General features: G+C 38.8%; 1 protein-coding gene across 10 annotated transcripts in view; it reads left to right on the top strand.

Moving 5' to 3' along the window:
- LOC106082527 (CUGBP Elav-like family member 2) overlaps window positions 1–19,062 on the top strand; it is a 632,612-nt gene that overhangs the window by 345,047 nt on the left and 268,503 nt on the right. Inside the window, exon 1 of one of the 10 annotated variants that reach the window (XR_009397815.1) lies at window positions 11,056–11,578. The exons of 8 other annotated variants lie outside the window; for them this stretch is intronic. The gene's annotated coding sequence lies outside the window, so the exon portion shown is untranslated. Of the gene's footprint in view, window positions 1–11,055; window positions 11,579–19,062 lie in introns of those variants that run through there. One more of the 10 variants, XR_009397816.1, reaches the window with a different exon arrangement.

Genomic DNA, 19,062 nt, shown 5'->3' with positions numbered 1-19,062 from the left:
TTCCGACTAGATTACTTGAGCTAATGGAAAGCTCATTTTGCCATCCGATTTCGATCAATCCGATATAGGCATGCAAAGCGTCCCATGTTGCCACAGGGTTCTCTTCCCCAGATAAAAATTTTTGTATTGATATCCGAAGTCCCCGTGATTTGAAAGTTCTGCCCCTTTACCACCACCATAGAATGGGGGTAAGTAACTTCATCGTAGGGAAAACCTTGAAATATTTGTCCAAGTTCCTCTAAAATCTAGCAATGCCCAAAAAAAGGTTTCCATGTGAGCCTCCCTCGTTAATTTTTGCCTACAAAAAGATATCACTCAGAGAACTTAACACGCGTGATCCATGGTGGAGGTGATATAAGCTACTGCCTGGCTTCTGATGCGTTTTTAGTTGGTTCAAGTTCATTCATTGTGATTGGCAACTCATGTCAACTCGCATTTCATTTCCATTGTGTGCAAAAGAAACTTAATACTCGTATGTAATGGTTTTTCTCCAGGGCCACTCATTTAGGTGAATCCACTTTTTTGAGGGGCAATTTCAGTTTTCCACGTTTCTCTTATTTGTTCTTCTATGATTTTTAGTGTAACCAAAGGGGAGCCTTTTTTTATTTAACCCATGTGTACACATCACTCTGTACAAACATTTATGTAACTATGGCTGCAGTTCGACAGAGGTCGTTTTTTTCCCGCCAATTTTTGTCAATTTTACCTCCACTTAAATGTTACAAAAACAAAACTGAAAGGGAAAGCCATTTCAGATGTTTTGCTTTATTTCGTCAAGTTTGGTTTGGGCTTCTTCGTTTACTAATTTTCATGTTGAGCACTTAGTGAAGGTGGGTTGCAGTGACTGCCTTTATTTGAACACTCCCTCGTCTTCCGCTCTGATTCATTCAACCATCTACGTTTTGTTATCGAGAGAATTTTTTTGAGTTCCCTCTCTCTCTCTCTCTCTTTCTCTCTCTCTCTTTTCATCAAGGTAAGCACCGAAGGCCTTCGTTGGGTTGGTCTTGTGTATTTAATAAGATTTGACTAAGCCAATTACGATCTGAATGGTGTGTGAATTGCGAGGACGAGACGTCGAGACAGACAAATTGATAGACAGTCGTGAGTCTCCCTGTGGGTTTTGCCAACTCCCTCAAGTAGTCAACTAATGGAAATATTGTTGCGGAGACACAAAGCCCAAAGAGAAAAAATGCCAACAACAAAAGCACACTGGCTAACAGTAACGAAACTTGACATATTAGGTGATGGCTGAAAACATGGTGAGAGAAAAGTCAGAAACTTCAAAGTGTCTCTAAGCATGATATGATTCAAATGAACAACAACAAAGTTAAAATAACAATAACTACCACAATTAAAAGCTTATTAGGCAAAACCACAAAATTACAATGCGCAAATTTTAACTCAAAGTTGTGTTGCTTATAATAAATCAGACAACTTTAATGGGTATGAAGTGTAGCCTACAAGTGAGTACGCATATACAGAGGGCGCTTGACACGAACTGTTTGTGATTATTAACTTGTAAATGTTCTAAATAGTTTTTTAAAGAAATGATTCTGCTTTAGATTGCTTGTGATGAACAGCAGATGTACTGTATCGTCCAATACTCTATCATTCAGTCAGAAAGTAAATTGTCATCTCACACGTTGAATCAGGGGCCATCGTAGCGCAGACGGTGGCATTTCCGACTATGACGTTGAACGCCTGGGTTCAAATCCTGGCGTGACCATCAGACAAAATTTTCAGCGGTGGTTATCCCCTTCTAATGCCGACGACATTTGTGAGGTACTATGCTGTATATAGGCTATAAAAAGGAGGCCCTCTTTTTATTGAGCCTAAAATTTTAACCGAACAGCACTCAGTGATGAATGAGATTTCTCTTTGAGTCAAAAGTCTGGGTTGGGCCACTAAAATTCGCAGCCCACATTATTTGACAATGTTATCTCGAGCTACAAGCATACCCTGTTACATCGATTTCGCCGGATTGTATAAGATGGCCGTGCCGGGCCGGGCATGAAAGGGCAGACGATTTGGCGGTGAAGGCCAGAGGACTACCGTCAATAAACTTGGTTAACCGAAAGCCTTTCGAGTCGACGCAGTCCGAGTTAAGGGCGTGGGCGACTAATGCGCATGCAAACCTGTGGAACAGCGAAACAGTCGGAAAGACGGCGAAAATCCCGTAGGGGATCCAGATCGTGAGAAGACGAGACGACATCAATAAAGGAAGACGACATCAATAAACTTGGTTAACCCAAAGCCTTTCGGGTCGACGCAGTCCGAGTAAAGGGCGTGGGCGACTAATGCGCATGCAACCCTGTGGAACAGCGAAACAGTCGGAAGGACGGCGAAAATCCCGTAGGGGATCCAGATCGTGAGAAGACGAGGCTATTACTGAAAGGAAATAAGAAAGTGGTCAGTAATGCTATTGGTATCATAGCCGGACACATAGGACTACGAGCTCACTTTTCTAAAATCGGTGCGGCAAGTGTTACCATGTGTAAGGAGTGCGGGGAGTGCGATTCTCACATATACCGGGACACAATACCAGACATGCACCAACTTAGGAGCGTGGGGTGGAAAACAATTAAAAATTTTGTAAGTAGCACGGAATTCCTAACTTAGATTTTCTTTTTCAAGGTTACTTTTTTTTAGCATTTAATGCGCACAACAAGCCACTTCTGGCTTAGGTCCATAGTTTCATTTGGGGGATTAAAATCCGCACCAAACCTTACCTAAAACTGTTAATCTCCCGATCACATGCAACCATCTTATCAGTATCATGACTGACCTCTTAGTATCTAACTAATTTGCAATTTCCAAGCTTCAAATTCATCTCACAACCTTCACCCGCCCCCATCCCACAAAAAAGGACATTAAAAATACCATTTGTTCAACCCCCAACCAATAGTAGAATACACCCATATAAATCTGAACTTCAAATGGGGATTTGTTTTCTGTTGTTGCTGTAGCAAAACAAAAAAATCGAAAAGAACAACCAACACGAACGGGCAAGCAAAGCATCGTTGAGCCATTCTTGTTAAGTTGTTAGCCAAACAACAATAACTTATTTCCTTCGCCCTGATGGCAGTGGTTAACAATGAATTGTTATTTCTGAGGGGCGCTGCTGTATAAAAGTTTTCAAAGAAGTCACTCACAGATAGGACGAGTGAATATACGCTCTCATGTGATTGGAAATGCAAAGCAGGGACAAAGACAACAAACTTTTCTAAACGACCAAAAGAAGGAGAGGAAGAAGGAAGAAAAAAAAGGGAGAAGATAACATAAAAAGTTATAGAAAACTATTCTCGTTTCTGTAGTCTTTAAATAACTTCCTTCTTTAATGTTGTTGATTTGAATTGTAGTTATTGTTGTTTGCCTATGTGTTCTTTCTTTGTTAAAATAACAATCAACTTCTTTTCATACGCATAGAGGTCTATGCACTAGCTAACACATCCATCAACACAGTGTTACCGTTATACAGCTCTGCTGATGTAAGGCGATCTTGAGTGTCAAGGTATACTCATAAGGTAGTGTTATGAAAACAGCTGATGCATAAGTTAAGTAAAACGCATGTTTAAACTGCTGTTACACGGTCATACTTTTCATTTATACTTTTAAAATTAGTAACTATGAACGTTGGTTCACATCGGGAACAATAAAAGTGTCGAGGCCGATTTAGGACTCTCACAAAAGCAACCGTGTAGAAATTTTATCGGGGCCTCGGTTGGGTTAGGTTGAATGGGTTGCCCACCCTAAGTGAGTTCACTCGGAGTTCGTCCCATTGTGCTACCCTAAAAAGAAAGAGAAGAGAAATAAAATGTGACACCCCGGGCCATATCTAGAGATTATATACGAATAAAAAGAAACAGGGAGAATGATGAACCAGAATGGGAGGTAAAAGCGCCCATCCCCTCCCTTATATGGTCCCTCTCAAGCACGGATGTGCCTTTGCCGGAGCTCATAATACCCCCCATCGGAACCATTCCGTCCCATCAACAAATCTCAGGACGTTCGCAACATCATCCAGATCGCAGAAGAACCGGCTCCCCAGAAGGAATCGGGGCCGAACACTTTGAACGATTTGATTCTGTTTGTAGTTTCGTCTACTGCATGTAATGGTTTGTTCCGAGTTGGCTCAGCAAGTGACGTTTGTAGCTTCGTCTTCGCCTAAAAATTGACTGGTTGTTAATTGGAGCGAAGATCACAGATCCGGTGAAAGGTTTTCCTCTTTCATTCCAATATATTGTAGGTTCAGCAACCACATCTACTCGGATAAGTCCTTATACGTGGCCAAAAGTGGCTGAGGTTCAATCGTTTCAACTTTTGGGATTCGCTAGTAGCTCGGCAGGATCCAAGCGACACACCCCCTCACTTTCGCCTCCAATAACTTCAGCTGCGCTGGGAAATAGACCCTGACTTCTTTACTCCAAACTGTTCTCTGATTTTGGCTTTAAAATCTCGACTTCGCAGCCCTGGACTTGTTATGACATTTTACAAACTGGTATAAAGAGAGCTGCAGTAGTACGTTGAAGCAGCTTTTGCGAGATTTAGATTAAGCAGTGAAGGTGTGTAAGGAGTCTTCCTCCGGCATAGAAACAGTTTCAGATTTTGCTGCTTGGAGCACATTTTACAAACCAATATCAGGATCCATTACTTAACTCCACATCATTCTCCGACTCCGGCTTAAAACTCCTTCTGGCCTCAAACCTCAACTCCACAGATCTGAACATACATAAGCCATTTGACTAACTGATATTAAGCGAGTGCCAATAATATCAGGCATTTAGATCCATTACTTAACTCCAAACCATTCTCCGGATCCGGCTTGATACTTCCTTTCGACCTCAACACCTCGACTCCACTGATCCGAACTTACATTAGCTAACTGACATTATGAGAGCTGCGTGTTGTTATTTGCGGACGCCACCGTAGCGCAGAGGTTAGTATGTCCGGCTATGAGGCTGAACGCCTGCGTTCGAATCCTGGCAAGACTATCAGAAAAAAAATGTTCAGCGGTGATTTTCCTCTCCTAATGCAGGCAAAATTTGTGAGGTACTATGTTATGTAAAAACTTCTCTTCAAAGAGGCGTCGCATTGCGGCACGTCGTTCGGACTCGACTATAAAAAGGAGGACCCTTACCATTGAGCTTAAACCTTGAATCGGACTGCACTCATTGATATGTGAGAAGTTTGCCCTTGTACCTTAATGGAGTGTTCATGAGCAAAATTTGTATTTGTGTTGTTATTTGCTCTCAGAAACCAATACATCTTACAGAGCTAGTACAGTGATGCAGCTTTTGGTGAGACTGGATCCATTAGTGAATATATTTATGGAGTCTTCCCTCGTTCAAGAGACGGTTTCAGATTTAGAGCCTCCGAGCATATTTTACAACTCACTCATATCTAACACTTGGATCCGTTATAAAGATATTTAATGCCTTCTCTTCTGGACCGAACGTTCGATAGCTCAGTTTTTAATGAGCTCAGATTACCAGTACGGTGGTTGTGGGTTCGACTCCCTCCAGAGACTTGGGGCTGCCGACCACAACGACTAACAATTACCGAAGTAAGTCTGATTTGTTGGACAAAAAAGGCACCGCAGCACCTATTATGACATTGAAACCTTAATCGTGGATTGGTTGAGCGTGTTTTAGTCCCCGCTAAGTTTTACTTAAATAGAATTTTTATACCCACCACCATAGGATGGGGGTATACTAATCTAGTCATTCCGTTTTGTAACACCTCAAAATATTCTCGAACACGTAAAGCTAGCTGCTTTAAATTTTGCACAGATACTTAGTATCGATGTAGGTCGTTGGGGATTGCCAATGGGCCATATCGGTTCAGATTTAGATATAGCTCCCATATAAACCGATTTCTCGATTTGACTTCTTGAGCCCCTGGAAGCCGCAATTTTTGGCCGATTTGGTTTACATTTTGCATGTAGTGTTCTGCTAGGACTTCCAACAACTACGCGAACTACGCTCCACATTGGTTTGTAACCTGACATAGCTCCCATATAAATTGATCTTCCGATTTGACTTCTTGAGTCCTTACAAGCCGCAATTGTTGTCCGAATTGGCTGACATTTTCCATGCTTTGTTCTATTACAACTTTTAAAAACTGTGTCGAATGCATTTCAAATAAGTCTATAACGTGATATAGCTGCCATATAAACCAATCCTCAGGTTTCACATCTTTGGCCCCTGAAAGCCACAATTTTCGTCCGATTTAGTTAAAATTTTACCATAGATTTATGCCCTTCAACAAATTTTAGCAGAATCCATGGTGGTGGGTTCTCAAGATTCGGCCCGGCCGAACTTAGCACGCTTTTATTTGTTTTAAATACTAATTTGGCCATAAGTCGTTTTTCTCCACTTATTAATCACAGAGAGTAGCACAGCTATACAAGGTGCGAAGTTTATTTCCTAAATGTCTGGTGGTGTCCCGATCACTTACATATCTTTAGAGGAGCGTTTGATCATAAACATCCCAATTTAAGTATGCGGATTAATTTTCCATCAGAGCGCTCCACAGCTGCACCTTGAAAATTATTTTGATACCAACTTGAGTAACGATTACAAGATTTCAAAGAGCAAGACGAGATCTTTGATGTTGATCGTCATGTATGTGCCACCTTGAGTATAGTGTAAGAATTGATACTTCCGATTCAGGAACTGACTGTGAATCCTACGTAAGTAATATACGCCCAGATTAATTAATTGATCACAGAGGATTTGTATGACAATCAGTTTTCTCATATCTTTAAAGAATAATGCCGTACGTCTCTTTTAATTAGACTTGACTTTCCAGGCATGGTATTTGTCTATAACCCCTTCATTAAGAACATTTTTTTAACAGAACAGGTTTAAGAGCTCAACAAAAAGCGTTCAGTTAGTCTATCTCCTGAGATCTGAGCTAACAATCAGTTTAGAAGTGATCTGAAAAGTTGCATTCGCCAGAGGGCTAGCGGTTGGAGAGCAGTTGGAGGCAAATAACTTGGCAATTCTTTATTCATTTGTTTTTAAGAACAGTACGGTCTGGAAGATATTGACTTCACACATATAGCATAACAACTACAATGTTTGTAGCTGCATTACATCGCCTCGTCTAAAACATTCCAACTGCTGCAGCAGATTTGTTTGTCCAATGCAAATGTTCTACAATGAACCCGAGTCGGCAACGTAACATTTTCTCTTCGATAGCACTCTATTTCAGCGACTTAAAAAGCCACTAAAAAGCAATAGAATTGTTAGAAAAAAAACCTCCCACCCACACAAAAGGAATTGTTGGTCAGCTGCAGTAAAATTGAATATCTTCTTTTTTTTTCATATTATTGCAGTAATACCTATTTTGTTGATAACAATAATTTCTATAGGAAGTAATGTTGTTTTTGTAATATCATGAATGGTTTTTGTTGTTGCTTCTAGAGTATTGTAGTGGCCATTCGTTCATTGTTAAGACTTTCGTTATCTCTTGTTCTTGTACTGGAGACGACCATCAATTGAGAAGAGATTTACAGAGCAAAGCCTCAACACAAAACAACAACATTTACAGAGCAAAGCCTCAACACAAAACAAGTCTCTTTCTATTCTTCAATTTGCTTCATTGTTGTTGTTGTTGCTATTTGCTTTTTTTTTTTGCACTCCCTATTGTCTTTAGATGTGCGTTGCAAAAGCATTGCTTCGTTGGCAACGATAACAATGTATGGGTAGAGGGGTAATGAATAGTCAAGAAAGCTTGAGTAGTTATTGTTGATGGCCATTCTATGAGGATGTTGCTGCCGCTGCTGCTGCTGCTTCTGATGATGCATGGCTTGTGGTATCTTTGTGCTTTTATGTTTTGACTTTTGTATTATATCTTGATATTGTTGAAGAGTATTTTGTTCATTATGTTTATTACTTGATACCATTTTATTATGTCTCGTCTTTATTAGTTGCCATGTGGAGGCGAGGTAAGCTTAGAGAGTATTAGGGTGTCCTCATAATTGTTAGTCTTTTTATATTCACTATTCATAAAATATGTTTATGGCTTTTAAAGATGGCAATATAAAATGACATTGGGTAGCACAAGGTGCACATTCTTCTATTGCCAGGTACCTGAGTTCAAACATCAGTATTTGATTTTAATTAATATTTTGTCTTTAAAGAAAATTTCAACAAAATATTGTTGTTAGAGAAATTTCATTGAAATTTTGTGTTTAGAAAAAATGTCTTGGAAATTTTGTCTTCAAAAAAATTAGAAATTCAGAAAAAATGGAATTGAAATTTTATGTTTAGAGAAAATTTCATTAGTATTTTGCCTTTAGAGAAAATTTCATTAATATTTTGTTTATTGAGAAAATTTCATGGAAATTTTGTCCTTAGAGAAAATTTCATGGAAATTTTGTCCTAAGAGAAAATTTCATAGAAATACACAGAAAATGTCATTGAAATTCTATCTTAGTTTCAATTTTATTAACATTTTTTCTTTAGAGAAAATTTCATGGAAATCTTGTCTTTAGAGAAAATTTCATGAAAGTGTTGTCTTTAGAGAAAATTTTATAGAAAATCATAGAAAATTGCATTGAAATTTTTTCTTTAGAGGCAATTTCATTGAAATTTTGTCCTTAGAAAAAAATTTTATTGAAATATTTTCTTTGGAGATAATTTCATGGAAATTTTTCCTAATAGAAAATTTCATGAAAGTTTTGTCTTTAGAGAAAATTTTATTGAAATTTGACTTTAGAGAAAGTTCATACAATCGGATATTGTCCGGCTGCATAGGCATAGGGCAATCTATTTCTTTTATAAATAGAACACAAAAACCATTGTTTTTGAAGTTAGGGAGAAAAAAGTGTTTTTATACCCTCCACTCTAGGATGGGGCTATACTAATTTCGTCATTCTGTTTGTAACTCCTCGAAATATTCCTCTGAGACCCCATAAGGTATATATATTCTTGATCGTCATGACATTTTATGTCGATCTAGCCATGTCCGTTCGTCCGTCTGTCTGTCGAAAGTTGATAACTTTCGCAGAAGTAAAGCTGCCATATATACCGATCTTGGATATTGACTTCTGGAGTCTCTAGAGGGCGCAAATCTCGTTTGATTTGACCGAATATTCGCACGTGGTGTTTCGGTCCATCACTGTGATAAGTATGGATGAAATCGATTCATAACCTGATGAACCGATCATAACCTGATATAGCTGCCATATAAACCTATCTCGCGTCTTGACTACTTCAGCTGTTAGAGGGCGCACTTTTTTATCCTATTTTACAGTAATTTTGCATGTGGTGTTTTGTTTAGACTTCCAACAACTGTGCTAAGTGTAGTTCAAATCAGTTCATAACCTGGTATAGCTGCTATATAAACCAATCTTGGGTCTTGGCTTCTTGAGCCTATAGAGGGCGCAAATCTCGTCCGATTTGACTGAAAATTCGTACATGGCGTTTTAGTATCACTTCCAACAACTAAGCTAAGTATGGATGAAATCGGTTCATAACCTGATAAAGCTGCCATATAAACCGAATTGGGGTCTTGACTACTTCAGCTGTTAGAGGGCGAAATTTTTATCCAATTTTACTGTAATTTTGCATGTGGTGTTTTGCTATCACTTCCAACAACTGTGCTAAGTATGGTTCAAATCGGTTCATAACCTGCTAAAGCGGCCATATAAACTGATCTTGGATCTTGAGCCGCTAGATGGCGCAGTTCTCATCCGATTTGGCTGAAATTTTGCACGACGTGTTAAGTTATGGCTTCCAACAATTGTGCCACATATGGTTCAAATCGGTATATAACCTGATATAACTGTCATATAAACCTAACTGGAGTCATGACTTCATGAGCGTCTAAAAGGCGCAATTCCTATCCGATTTGGCTGAAATTTTGCATGAGGTGTTTTATTACGACTTCCAAAGATTGTGAAACATATGGTTCAAATCAGTTTATAATCTGATATAGCTGCCATATAAACCGATCTAGGGTCTTTACTTCTTCAGCCAACTTCCAACAACTGTGCTACATATGGTTCGTATCGGTCCACAATCTGTTATAGCTGCAATATAAACCGATGTTGAATCAGGACTTTTTGAGCCAATAGAGGGCGCAATTATTATCCGATTTAGCTGAAATTTTGCATAAGGAGTTTTGCTATGACTTCCAACAACTGTGCTAAGAATAGTTCAAATCGGTCCATAACCTGATATAGCTGCCATACACACCGACATGGGATCTTGACTTCTTCGGTCTCTAAAGGGCGCAAGTATTATCCGATTTGGTTGAAATTTTGTACAACGGCTTCTCCCATGACATTTAACATATGTGACTAATATGGCATGAATCGGTTTATAGCCTAATACAGCTCCCCTTATAAACCGATCTTCCTGTTTAACTTCTTCAGCCCCTAAAGTGCGCAATTGTTAATAGATTTGGTTGAAATTTTACACAATGACGTCTACTATGGTCTCCCATATTCAATTCAATTATGGTCCGAAATGAACCATAACTTGATATTGTTCCAATAACATAGCAATTCTTTTCTTTAATCCTTTGTTTGCGTAAACAGAGATATCGTGGAAAGAGCTCGACAAATGCGATCCATGATGGAGGGTATATAAGATGCGGCCCGGCCGAATTTTGTTTCCTCAGAAGATTTACTTCACTACAAAATGCATCATTGAAAATTAAAATTTAATTTATATCCTTTTTTGCATTTCAACATAAGCCCACAGCTTTTTTTGAACTCAACATGCCCACCTTTTCCCATAGATCACTTTTGTTTGTTTTGCAAATATTTTCTGCTGTCTGCGTCTTATGAAGCCTGAATCAAAATATGATCTCTAACGGTACATTTGCTCAGTTGTTGTAAAACTTAACGAAAGATTTCTCTTACTCTGCCGAAAAGGAATTGGAGGAATGCGTTTAGCCTTATTGCTGCCCAAACAGCATTTCATGGTTCATTACGAGATCGATCGTTGTCGTTAAAAGTCATAAATCGCGTTTCGCATTTGTTTTGTTTAAAACATCCTCCCCCCTCTCACCTTAATAACTCTCTTGCTTCCACCACCTTTTGTCTCATTTCGGTTTTATATATATATTTTTTTTACATAAGAGTCGTCTTGATAGTCCTACTCCAAAGTGAAAAAAAACGTGTGTTACAAAAACTTGTGGGTCCCTGAGAACATTAGGAAATTGCTAGAAAACCTAAACCAAAAACAAAGATCTTAATCGTTTATTGTGACTTCTGCTTGAGAGTGTTAAACGTGAATTATTTAAACGATTATTCTTAGTTTTAAGCATATAATTAAATAAGTGAACATTTTGAACTGAATTTGTAACTTGGTGTAACGTTGCCTTGATATATTCGTATATCTTTATTTAACTGATATTATAAGTGAACTTTTTTTTATCAATTACTTGTGTAATTATTTATTAACTTTAAATTGAATTGCTTTGTCCTGTGAGCTTGTGAACGCAAGAGAGATATAGAGGGACGTGTGAAATTATTCAAGATGTTTAGCAATAAATCTTCTTGTTTCTTGGGCAATCGCCGCTCAATTTTTGATTTCGCTGAAAAAAAGGAATTACTTTTGGAGTGAGTATTTAGAATAATTGACAGATAATATTTTTCACATTTATAGGTATATAAATTTTTTTTAAAATGAATGCCATATAAAACCTTTACTCTTTCTATAGAATATAAATTATATTTAAAGAAAATGAATTTAGTCTATTGTGTTATCTACCGAAAGCTTCACACATAAAATCAGTTAATATTTTCCTCTCGCTCTTCAAAAAGTGTTTAACTTGGAAATGTGTAGAATATTCATAACGTAACATCTGCATGCATCGTGATTTTTCAAGGCCACCCACGACATTGCCCACATAGCAATAACGTTAACAACAACAACACAAAATATCATCAGCAAGAGAACATGCTCCCACAGAGACTCCGACTCACGTTGTCGGTGAATGACAGTGTTGCCAGAAGCAAAAAAAAAAAAATTCTCTCACCAAACATTTTTCGATATCTTCATTCGTTTTGAGCAAAGAGCGAGTGAAAGAGAAAGTTAGAGCGAGAGTGCAAACTAAAGCAACATGTTGAGTTACATGTTCAACTCACCACTAGAAAAAAAAAATGACAACTTCGCAAATTTTTAAAAGGCAAGCACTTAAATGCTATAAAGTAAATATATTTTAATCCCCTCTACCCTAGGATAAGGGTATATTAACTTTTATACCCTCCACCATAGAATGGGGGCATACTAATCTATACATTCAATTAGTAACACCTCGAAAAATTCGTCTCGACGTTCTGAGTCGATGTAGCCATGTGCGTCTGTCGAAATCACGATAGCGGTCGAACGCGTAGAGCTAGCCGCTTGAAAATATGCACAGATACTTAACATTGATGTAGGTCGTTGGGGATTGCAAATGGGTCATATCAATTCAGATTTGGATATAGCTCCATAGTTCCGTTTGTAACACCTCGAAATATTCTCGAACGCGTAAAGTTAGCCGCTTGAAATTTTGCACAGGTACTTAATATCGAAGTAGGCCGATGGGCCATATCGGTTCAGATTTAGATATAGCTCTCATATGAACCGATTTCCTGATTTAACTTCTTGAGCCCCTGGAAGCCGAAATTTTGTCGGATTTGGCTGAAATTTTGCACGTCGAAATCAGTTCCGACTTTTAACAACTGTGTCAAGTACAGTCCGAATCGGTCTATAACCTGATATAGCTCCCATATAAACCGATCTCCCGAGTTGACTTCATGAGCCCCTGGAAGACGCAATTTTTGTCCGATTTGACTGACAGTACGGTCCAAATTCTATAACCTGATATAGTTCCCATATAAAAAGATTTCTAGTTTTATTTCTTGGGCCCTTAAGAGCCTCATTTTTTGTCCGATTTGGCTGAAATTTTGCATGGGTACTCTGTTATGACTTCCAATACCTGTGCCAAGTAAAGTCAAAATCGGTCTATAACCTGATATAACTCCCATATATACCGATCTACCGATTTGACTTCTTGAACACTTACAAGACGCAATTTTTTTACGATTTGGCTGAAAATTTGCATGCAGTATTCTGTTAAGACTTCCAACAATTGTGCTAAGTATGGTTCGAATTACTTACTAACTCAAAGATGCATTAAGGCAGGCTTGGGATCAGTGGATCTAAAAAGATGGGTCAGCAGAGGAACACCACAAGGAGGTGTACTGTCTCCTCTACTTTAGAACATATGTAGCTATTAAAAAGTTGTCTCTGGAAGAAAAAGGTGTAAAAGTGGTCGCGTATGCTAATGACGTGGCAATCGCGGTTGGGGGAAAGTTTTCCAGCACTCTAAGAGATATACTTCAGGAAGGTCTACGAGCAACAGCGACGTGGGCTACCGAAAGTGGTGTAGGTATAAATCTGTGCAAGCCAGAAGTAGTTCTTTTCAGCAGGAGATACAAGTTGTGCACAGTGGAACCTGTCTCCTTGGGGGGAGAGAATGTTCCATTTACAGAAACCGCAAAATACCTGGGTGTTTTGCTGGACAAAAAATTGAACTTAAAATTCAAGATTTTGGAAAGGGCAAGAAAGGCTACCCTTGCCCTACGCACCTGCAACAGAGCCATTGGCAAAAGTTGGGGTGTTTAGACCGGGCGTCATGCATTGTGTATATACTGCAATTGTCAGACCTACAATGCTATATGGTGTTGTGGTCTGGTGGACGGCGCTTCAAAATTCCACCTACTGCTGAATACTTAACCGGATCCAAAGGATGGCTTGGTTGTGCATGCCGGCTTGTTTGTGCAGCCGCACTGAGGACTACACCATCTGATGCACTGACTTTAATGCTGCATTTTATGCCTCCGGACATTGTGGCTAGACAAATTGCAACGACCACTGCCGTGAGGTTAAGGAAACTTTCTCATCGGTAATGTGGCGGCTACGGACACTGTGTTATCATTGATACAGTATCCGATGTTCCAGGCAGTGTGAATTACCCCTACCTGCGCCGGTAACAGGAGTTACATAATCTTCTATACGAATGGTTCCAAACTAAACGCCCAAGTGGGCTTTGGGGTCTACTCTAAAGATCTAGAACTGATCATATCGAAGAGGTTACCCGAACACTGCAGTGTGTATCAAGCAGAGATCCTTGCAATTAAGGAAGGGGGAGAATGGCTAAGATATAATGTCATTACGACGATTGGCATAAATATCTTCTCAGACAGTCAGGCAGCCATTAAATCCCTGGAGAACGTATTTCTGAACACAAAAACCGCCTTCGACTGTCTCAGATCTCTCAACGAGATGGCTGAGCAGTTCAAAATTCACTTGTTCTGGGTGCCGGGCCACAGAGATATCCCAGGAAATTCTAAAGCAGACGAGCTTCCGAGACTAGGAACTACCTTACACACTCCAGGGACACTGGCTAGGTTTTCATGACCATACCCGAAGGACAACGAATGATAGATGGTAACAAAGAGGGCGCTGTGAGCATTCCAAAACTACGTGGCCAAATCTAGACGCATTGAGCCCATTAAAAGCCCATATTCCATACGATTTCACTGAAATTGAGAATGGTGGGTTGTGAAATGCCCCTCTATTAACTTGCCACATACTTTCCATTGATAATTGTTAAGAACTTAAATGCTATCAGGTTAGGTGCTAATCTATTTGTATGTTGGAGACCATAGTAGAAGTTTATGTGCAAAATTTCAGCCAAATTAGACAAGAACTGCGCCCCTAGAGGGCGCAATCGGGAGATCGGATTATATGGAAGGTACATCAGGTTTTAGGCAGATTCAGCCCATACTTGCCACCTATGTTGGAGATCATAGAAGAAACCATTGCGTTTAGTTTCAGTCAAATCGGATAAGAATTGCACCCTGAAGAGGTTCACGAAGTAAAATGGGAGGATCGGTTTACATGCGAGCTGTATAAGGTTCGAGAACGATTCGGATCAAACTTGACACATCTGTTCAATATAATAGAAAACGATATACTACAAGCTACAGCTAAATCGGGTAAGAATTGCGCCCTCTAGAGGCTCAAGAAGTCAAGATTTCATATCGGTTTATATGGCAGCTGTATCAGATTATGAACTGATTTGAGCGTTCTTGGCGCAGTTATTGGAAACAAAACACACCAAGCAACATTTCAGCCAAGTCGGGTAACAGTTGCGCCCTCTAGAAGTTCAAGGACTTAAGATCCGGGATCGGTTTATAGTGCAGCTATATCGGGTTATGAATCTATTTGTAATAGCACACTAATTGGAAGTCCAAACAATACTCCTCATTCAAAATGTCAGCCAAATCAGATAAGAATTGCGTTCTCTAGAGGCTCAAGAAGTTAAGATCCGGTAAGGTTTTCCGTAGGAAGACTTTAATTCAGCCGGGCTGAATAAGATTTTCCGTAGGAAAACTTTAATTCAGCTGTGCTGAATAAGATTTTCCGTAGGAAAACTTTAATTCACCCGGGCTGAATAGGATTTTCCGTTGGAAAACTTTAATTCAGCAAGGCTGAATAGAATTTTCCGTTGGAAAACTTTAATTCAGCAGGGCTGAATAAGATTTTCCGTAGGAAAACTTTTATTCAGCCGATCTGAATAAGATTTTCCTTAGGAAAACTTTAATCCAGCCGGGCCGAATAAGGTTTTCCGTAGGAAAATTTTAATTCTGTCGGGCTGAATAAGATTTTCCGTAGGAAGACTTTAATTCAGACGGGCTGAATAAGATTTTCCATAGGAAAACTGTAATTCAGCCGGGCTGAATAAGATTTTTCGTAGGAAAACTTTAATTCAGCCGGGCTGAATAAGATTTTCCTTAGGAAAACTTTAATTCAGCCGGGCTGAATAACATTTTCCTTAGGAAAACTTTAATTCAGCCGGGCTGAATAAGATTTTCCTTAGGAAAACTTTAATTCAGCCGGGCTGAATAAGATTTTCCTTAGGAAAACTTTAATTCAGCCGGGCTGAATAAGATTTCCCTTAGGCATAATTCAATTCAGCCGGGCTGAATAAGATTTTCCGTAGGAAAACCTTAATTCAGCCGGGTTGAATAAGATTTTTCGTAGAAAAACATTAATTCAGCCGGGCTGAATAAGATTTCCCTTAGGCATAATTCAATTCAGCCGGGCTGAATAAGATTTTCCGTAGGAAAACTTTAATTCAGCTGGGCTGAATAAGATTTTCCATAGAAAAACATTAATTCAGCCGGGCTGAATAAGTTTTTTTTTTAAGAAAACCTTAAATCAGGACGGCTGAAAAAGGTTTTTCATAAAAAAAATACTTTAAATCAGCTGGGCTGAATAAGGTTTTCCATGGAAAATCTGTTTCACAATATATAAACTTTACTTTAGGCTGAATAAAGGTTTTAATAGGAAAAAACGTGCCAATAATTGTACATATTAATGTATAGTTGTTGGTGGCCATATGATGCCTATTGAATATTTCTCTAAAGCTGCATATCTACCTTAAGATTCATATTTCCGCTATCAACTTGAGTGTTACTCTGTTTTTTTTTAAGAAATCGTTTCATTATTTCACTACCTTATGTCCCTTAAACGAGCGTATAAAGTTTAAAACTGTTTTTCCGCAACATCCTTCTCCACTCCGTTCTTGTTAATTGAACCCTCATCAGAATTGTCCACAGTATTTAATTTCGTCCTTTGCTTTATTAAATTAATCCACAGTTGTTGCTTCCTTGATTCTCGTCTTAAATTGATATTTAATCGTACACCTATTATTGGCTTTTTTCTTCGGTAAGGTTAACTTACTCGGGTTCAAAAAGACTGTTGGAATGTTGAAATAAAGGAAATTGGAAACCAATTCAATGTGACAGAAAAATGAAACAAAGAAAGAACAAGCTTCATATTCATTGTACACTTATAATTTGCTACAGTTAAATAATTTGCCAAGAATATGTGAAGAAGAACTGAACACAAGACAATTTGATGTTGCACAATAATTATTTTCATTCATTATCAACTGCAATCCTTTATATTTGCCAGGAGGAGTCAATAAGAGCATTTATAGACTTAAGTTTGTGAGACATTATTCAACAGATACAGACTGATAATTCTTTAATGGCATATGAAAAGTGATTATATAAATGTAGAGAGATGGACATGTTGATGATGCGAAGTGAATTGATGCTCGAATAAATGCACATTTTCTTATAAATACGACATTTCCAATGCATGAAAAATTTCGGTCACATCGGATACCAATTTCAAGAATTCAAACTGGAATTCGGTTTGTGAAGGCGCTATATCAGGTAATAGTCTGATTTGAACCCTACTTGCCACGGTTATTGAAAGTCGTAGCAAAACTGAACGTGCAAAATTTCAACCAAATCGCATAACAACCAACCGTATAATCGGTTTATAAGGGAGCTATATCAAGTTATATATCGATTTGGACGTTACTTACCATGGATGCTGGAAGTAAAAAAAAAGTAACGAATGCCGCTTTCATTGGGTAAAGGACTTAAATACGGAAATCGATCTACATAAATTCGACTTTTATGAACCTAAGGCCATAAATTGGGAAATCTGTTAATATAGGGGCAACATAATGATATAGTCCGATATAGCCCATCTTCGAACTTAGCCTACTTATAGACAAAAACGAATTTGTGCAAAGTTTCAGCTCAATTACTTCATTTGAAGGATGGAACTCTAAAATTACAGCAATAGCAGTAGCTAGTGAAGCATCTTAGGAGGAATCGTCCACACTGCAAGTGTCCAGTGTCCTGAGGAAGAGTGGTTGCACAACTTTCTCACCTGCCCTGCATGCGTACGGAAGCTCATCATGACAAGATCTAGCTAATCTTGTGAGGATGCGGTGGTGGAAATTCTGATATAGTGGTGGAAATTCTGAATCCTCACTATTGTCCGTTTTCTGCAGATAGATCTCCACCATTGTAAGACCGCTTCAGCGCCATAAAGATCCTCCTGATGGCGGGGGATTAGACGTGGTTCTTATCCAGGAACCATAGGTGTGTGGAAGAATGGTTCGTGGACTAAGTACAGCCCTTCACGACTTCGCCGACTACATAAAGGATTCTTTCGCTGTCAAGGAAAATACAATGGTAGCATCTCTTGACATTGAAGTTGCTTTCCTTGGGAGGAGAGAATGTTCCATTTACGGAAAGCGCAAAATACCTGGGTTTTTAGCCCTATTCAGCAAAATAACCCGGTATTTTGCGCTTTCTGCAAATTGAACTTCAAATTCAAGATTTTGGATAGGACAAGAAAGGCAAATCTTGCCCTTTACACCTCCAAGAGAGCTACTCGCAAAATTTGGGGGTTAAAACAGCGCGCCATGCACTGGGCATATACTGCAGATGTCAGACCTACAATGATTTAGGGTGTTGTGATCAGGTGGACGGCGCTTCAAAAATCCACCTACTATTTCGGGTGTGAACGTTCGCAAATTGTTTGACTTTTTAAAACGGGTGTGGGTTCGCAAATTTTTTGGCTTTTTAAAGCGGTTCAACGGTAAGAACTGGAAGGCATATGTCTTCTTCTGTTCTTGTGGTAACACAATGGACGAAAATGCCTATGAGTCTGATGCGCAGACTGCCACTTACACCTAACCTAATCTACTTCATTTGTACCCCCTCCACCATTGATGGTGGTATCTAAAATTCGCAAATTTTCGAATAAGTAAAGCTGGCAGCTTGAAATTTTGCATAAATATTTCTTCTCAAAGTAAGTCGGTGGGGATTTTAAATGATCCAAATGGATCAACGTTTAGATATAAGATGTTAAGATTGTAGTTCTGGAGCCTTTAGAGAACGCAATTCTTATCCAAATTGACAAGATGACAACCTCTAACAAATGTACTTAGTTTAGTTTGAATTGGTTCAAACCCCAATATATCACCCATATAAACCGATCTCCCAAATATATTCCTCGAGCCTCTGTAGGAGGCTATTCTTATCCGATTTGGCTGGAATTTTGTACGATGACTTTTCCCATGGGCTCCAACCGATGCAACTAGTATGATTCAAATCGGTCTAAAACCTGTTATAGCTCCAGTATTAACCTATCTTCTGAATATACTTTTTGGGCCTCT

Source organism: Stomoxys calcitrans, chromosome 3, assembly GCF_963082655.1.
Source record: "Stomoxys calcitrans chromosome 3, idStoCalc2.1, whole genome shotgun sequence".
Lineage (NCBI taxonomy): Eukaryota > Metazoa > Arthropoda > Insecta > Diptera > Muscidae > Stomoxys > Stomoxys calcitrans.
This window is presented reverse-complemented; position numbering and strand designations above follow the sequence as displayed.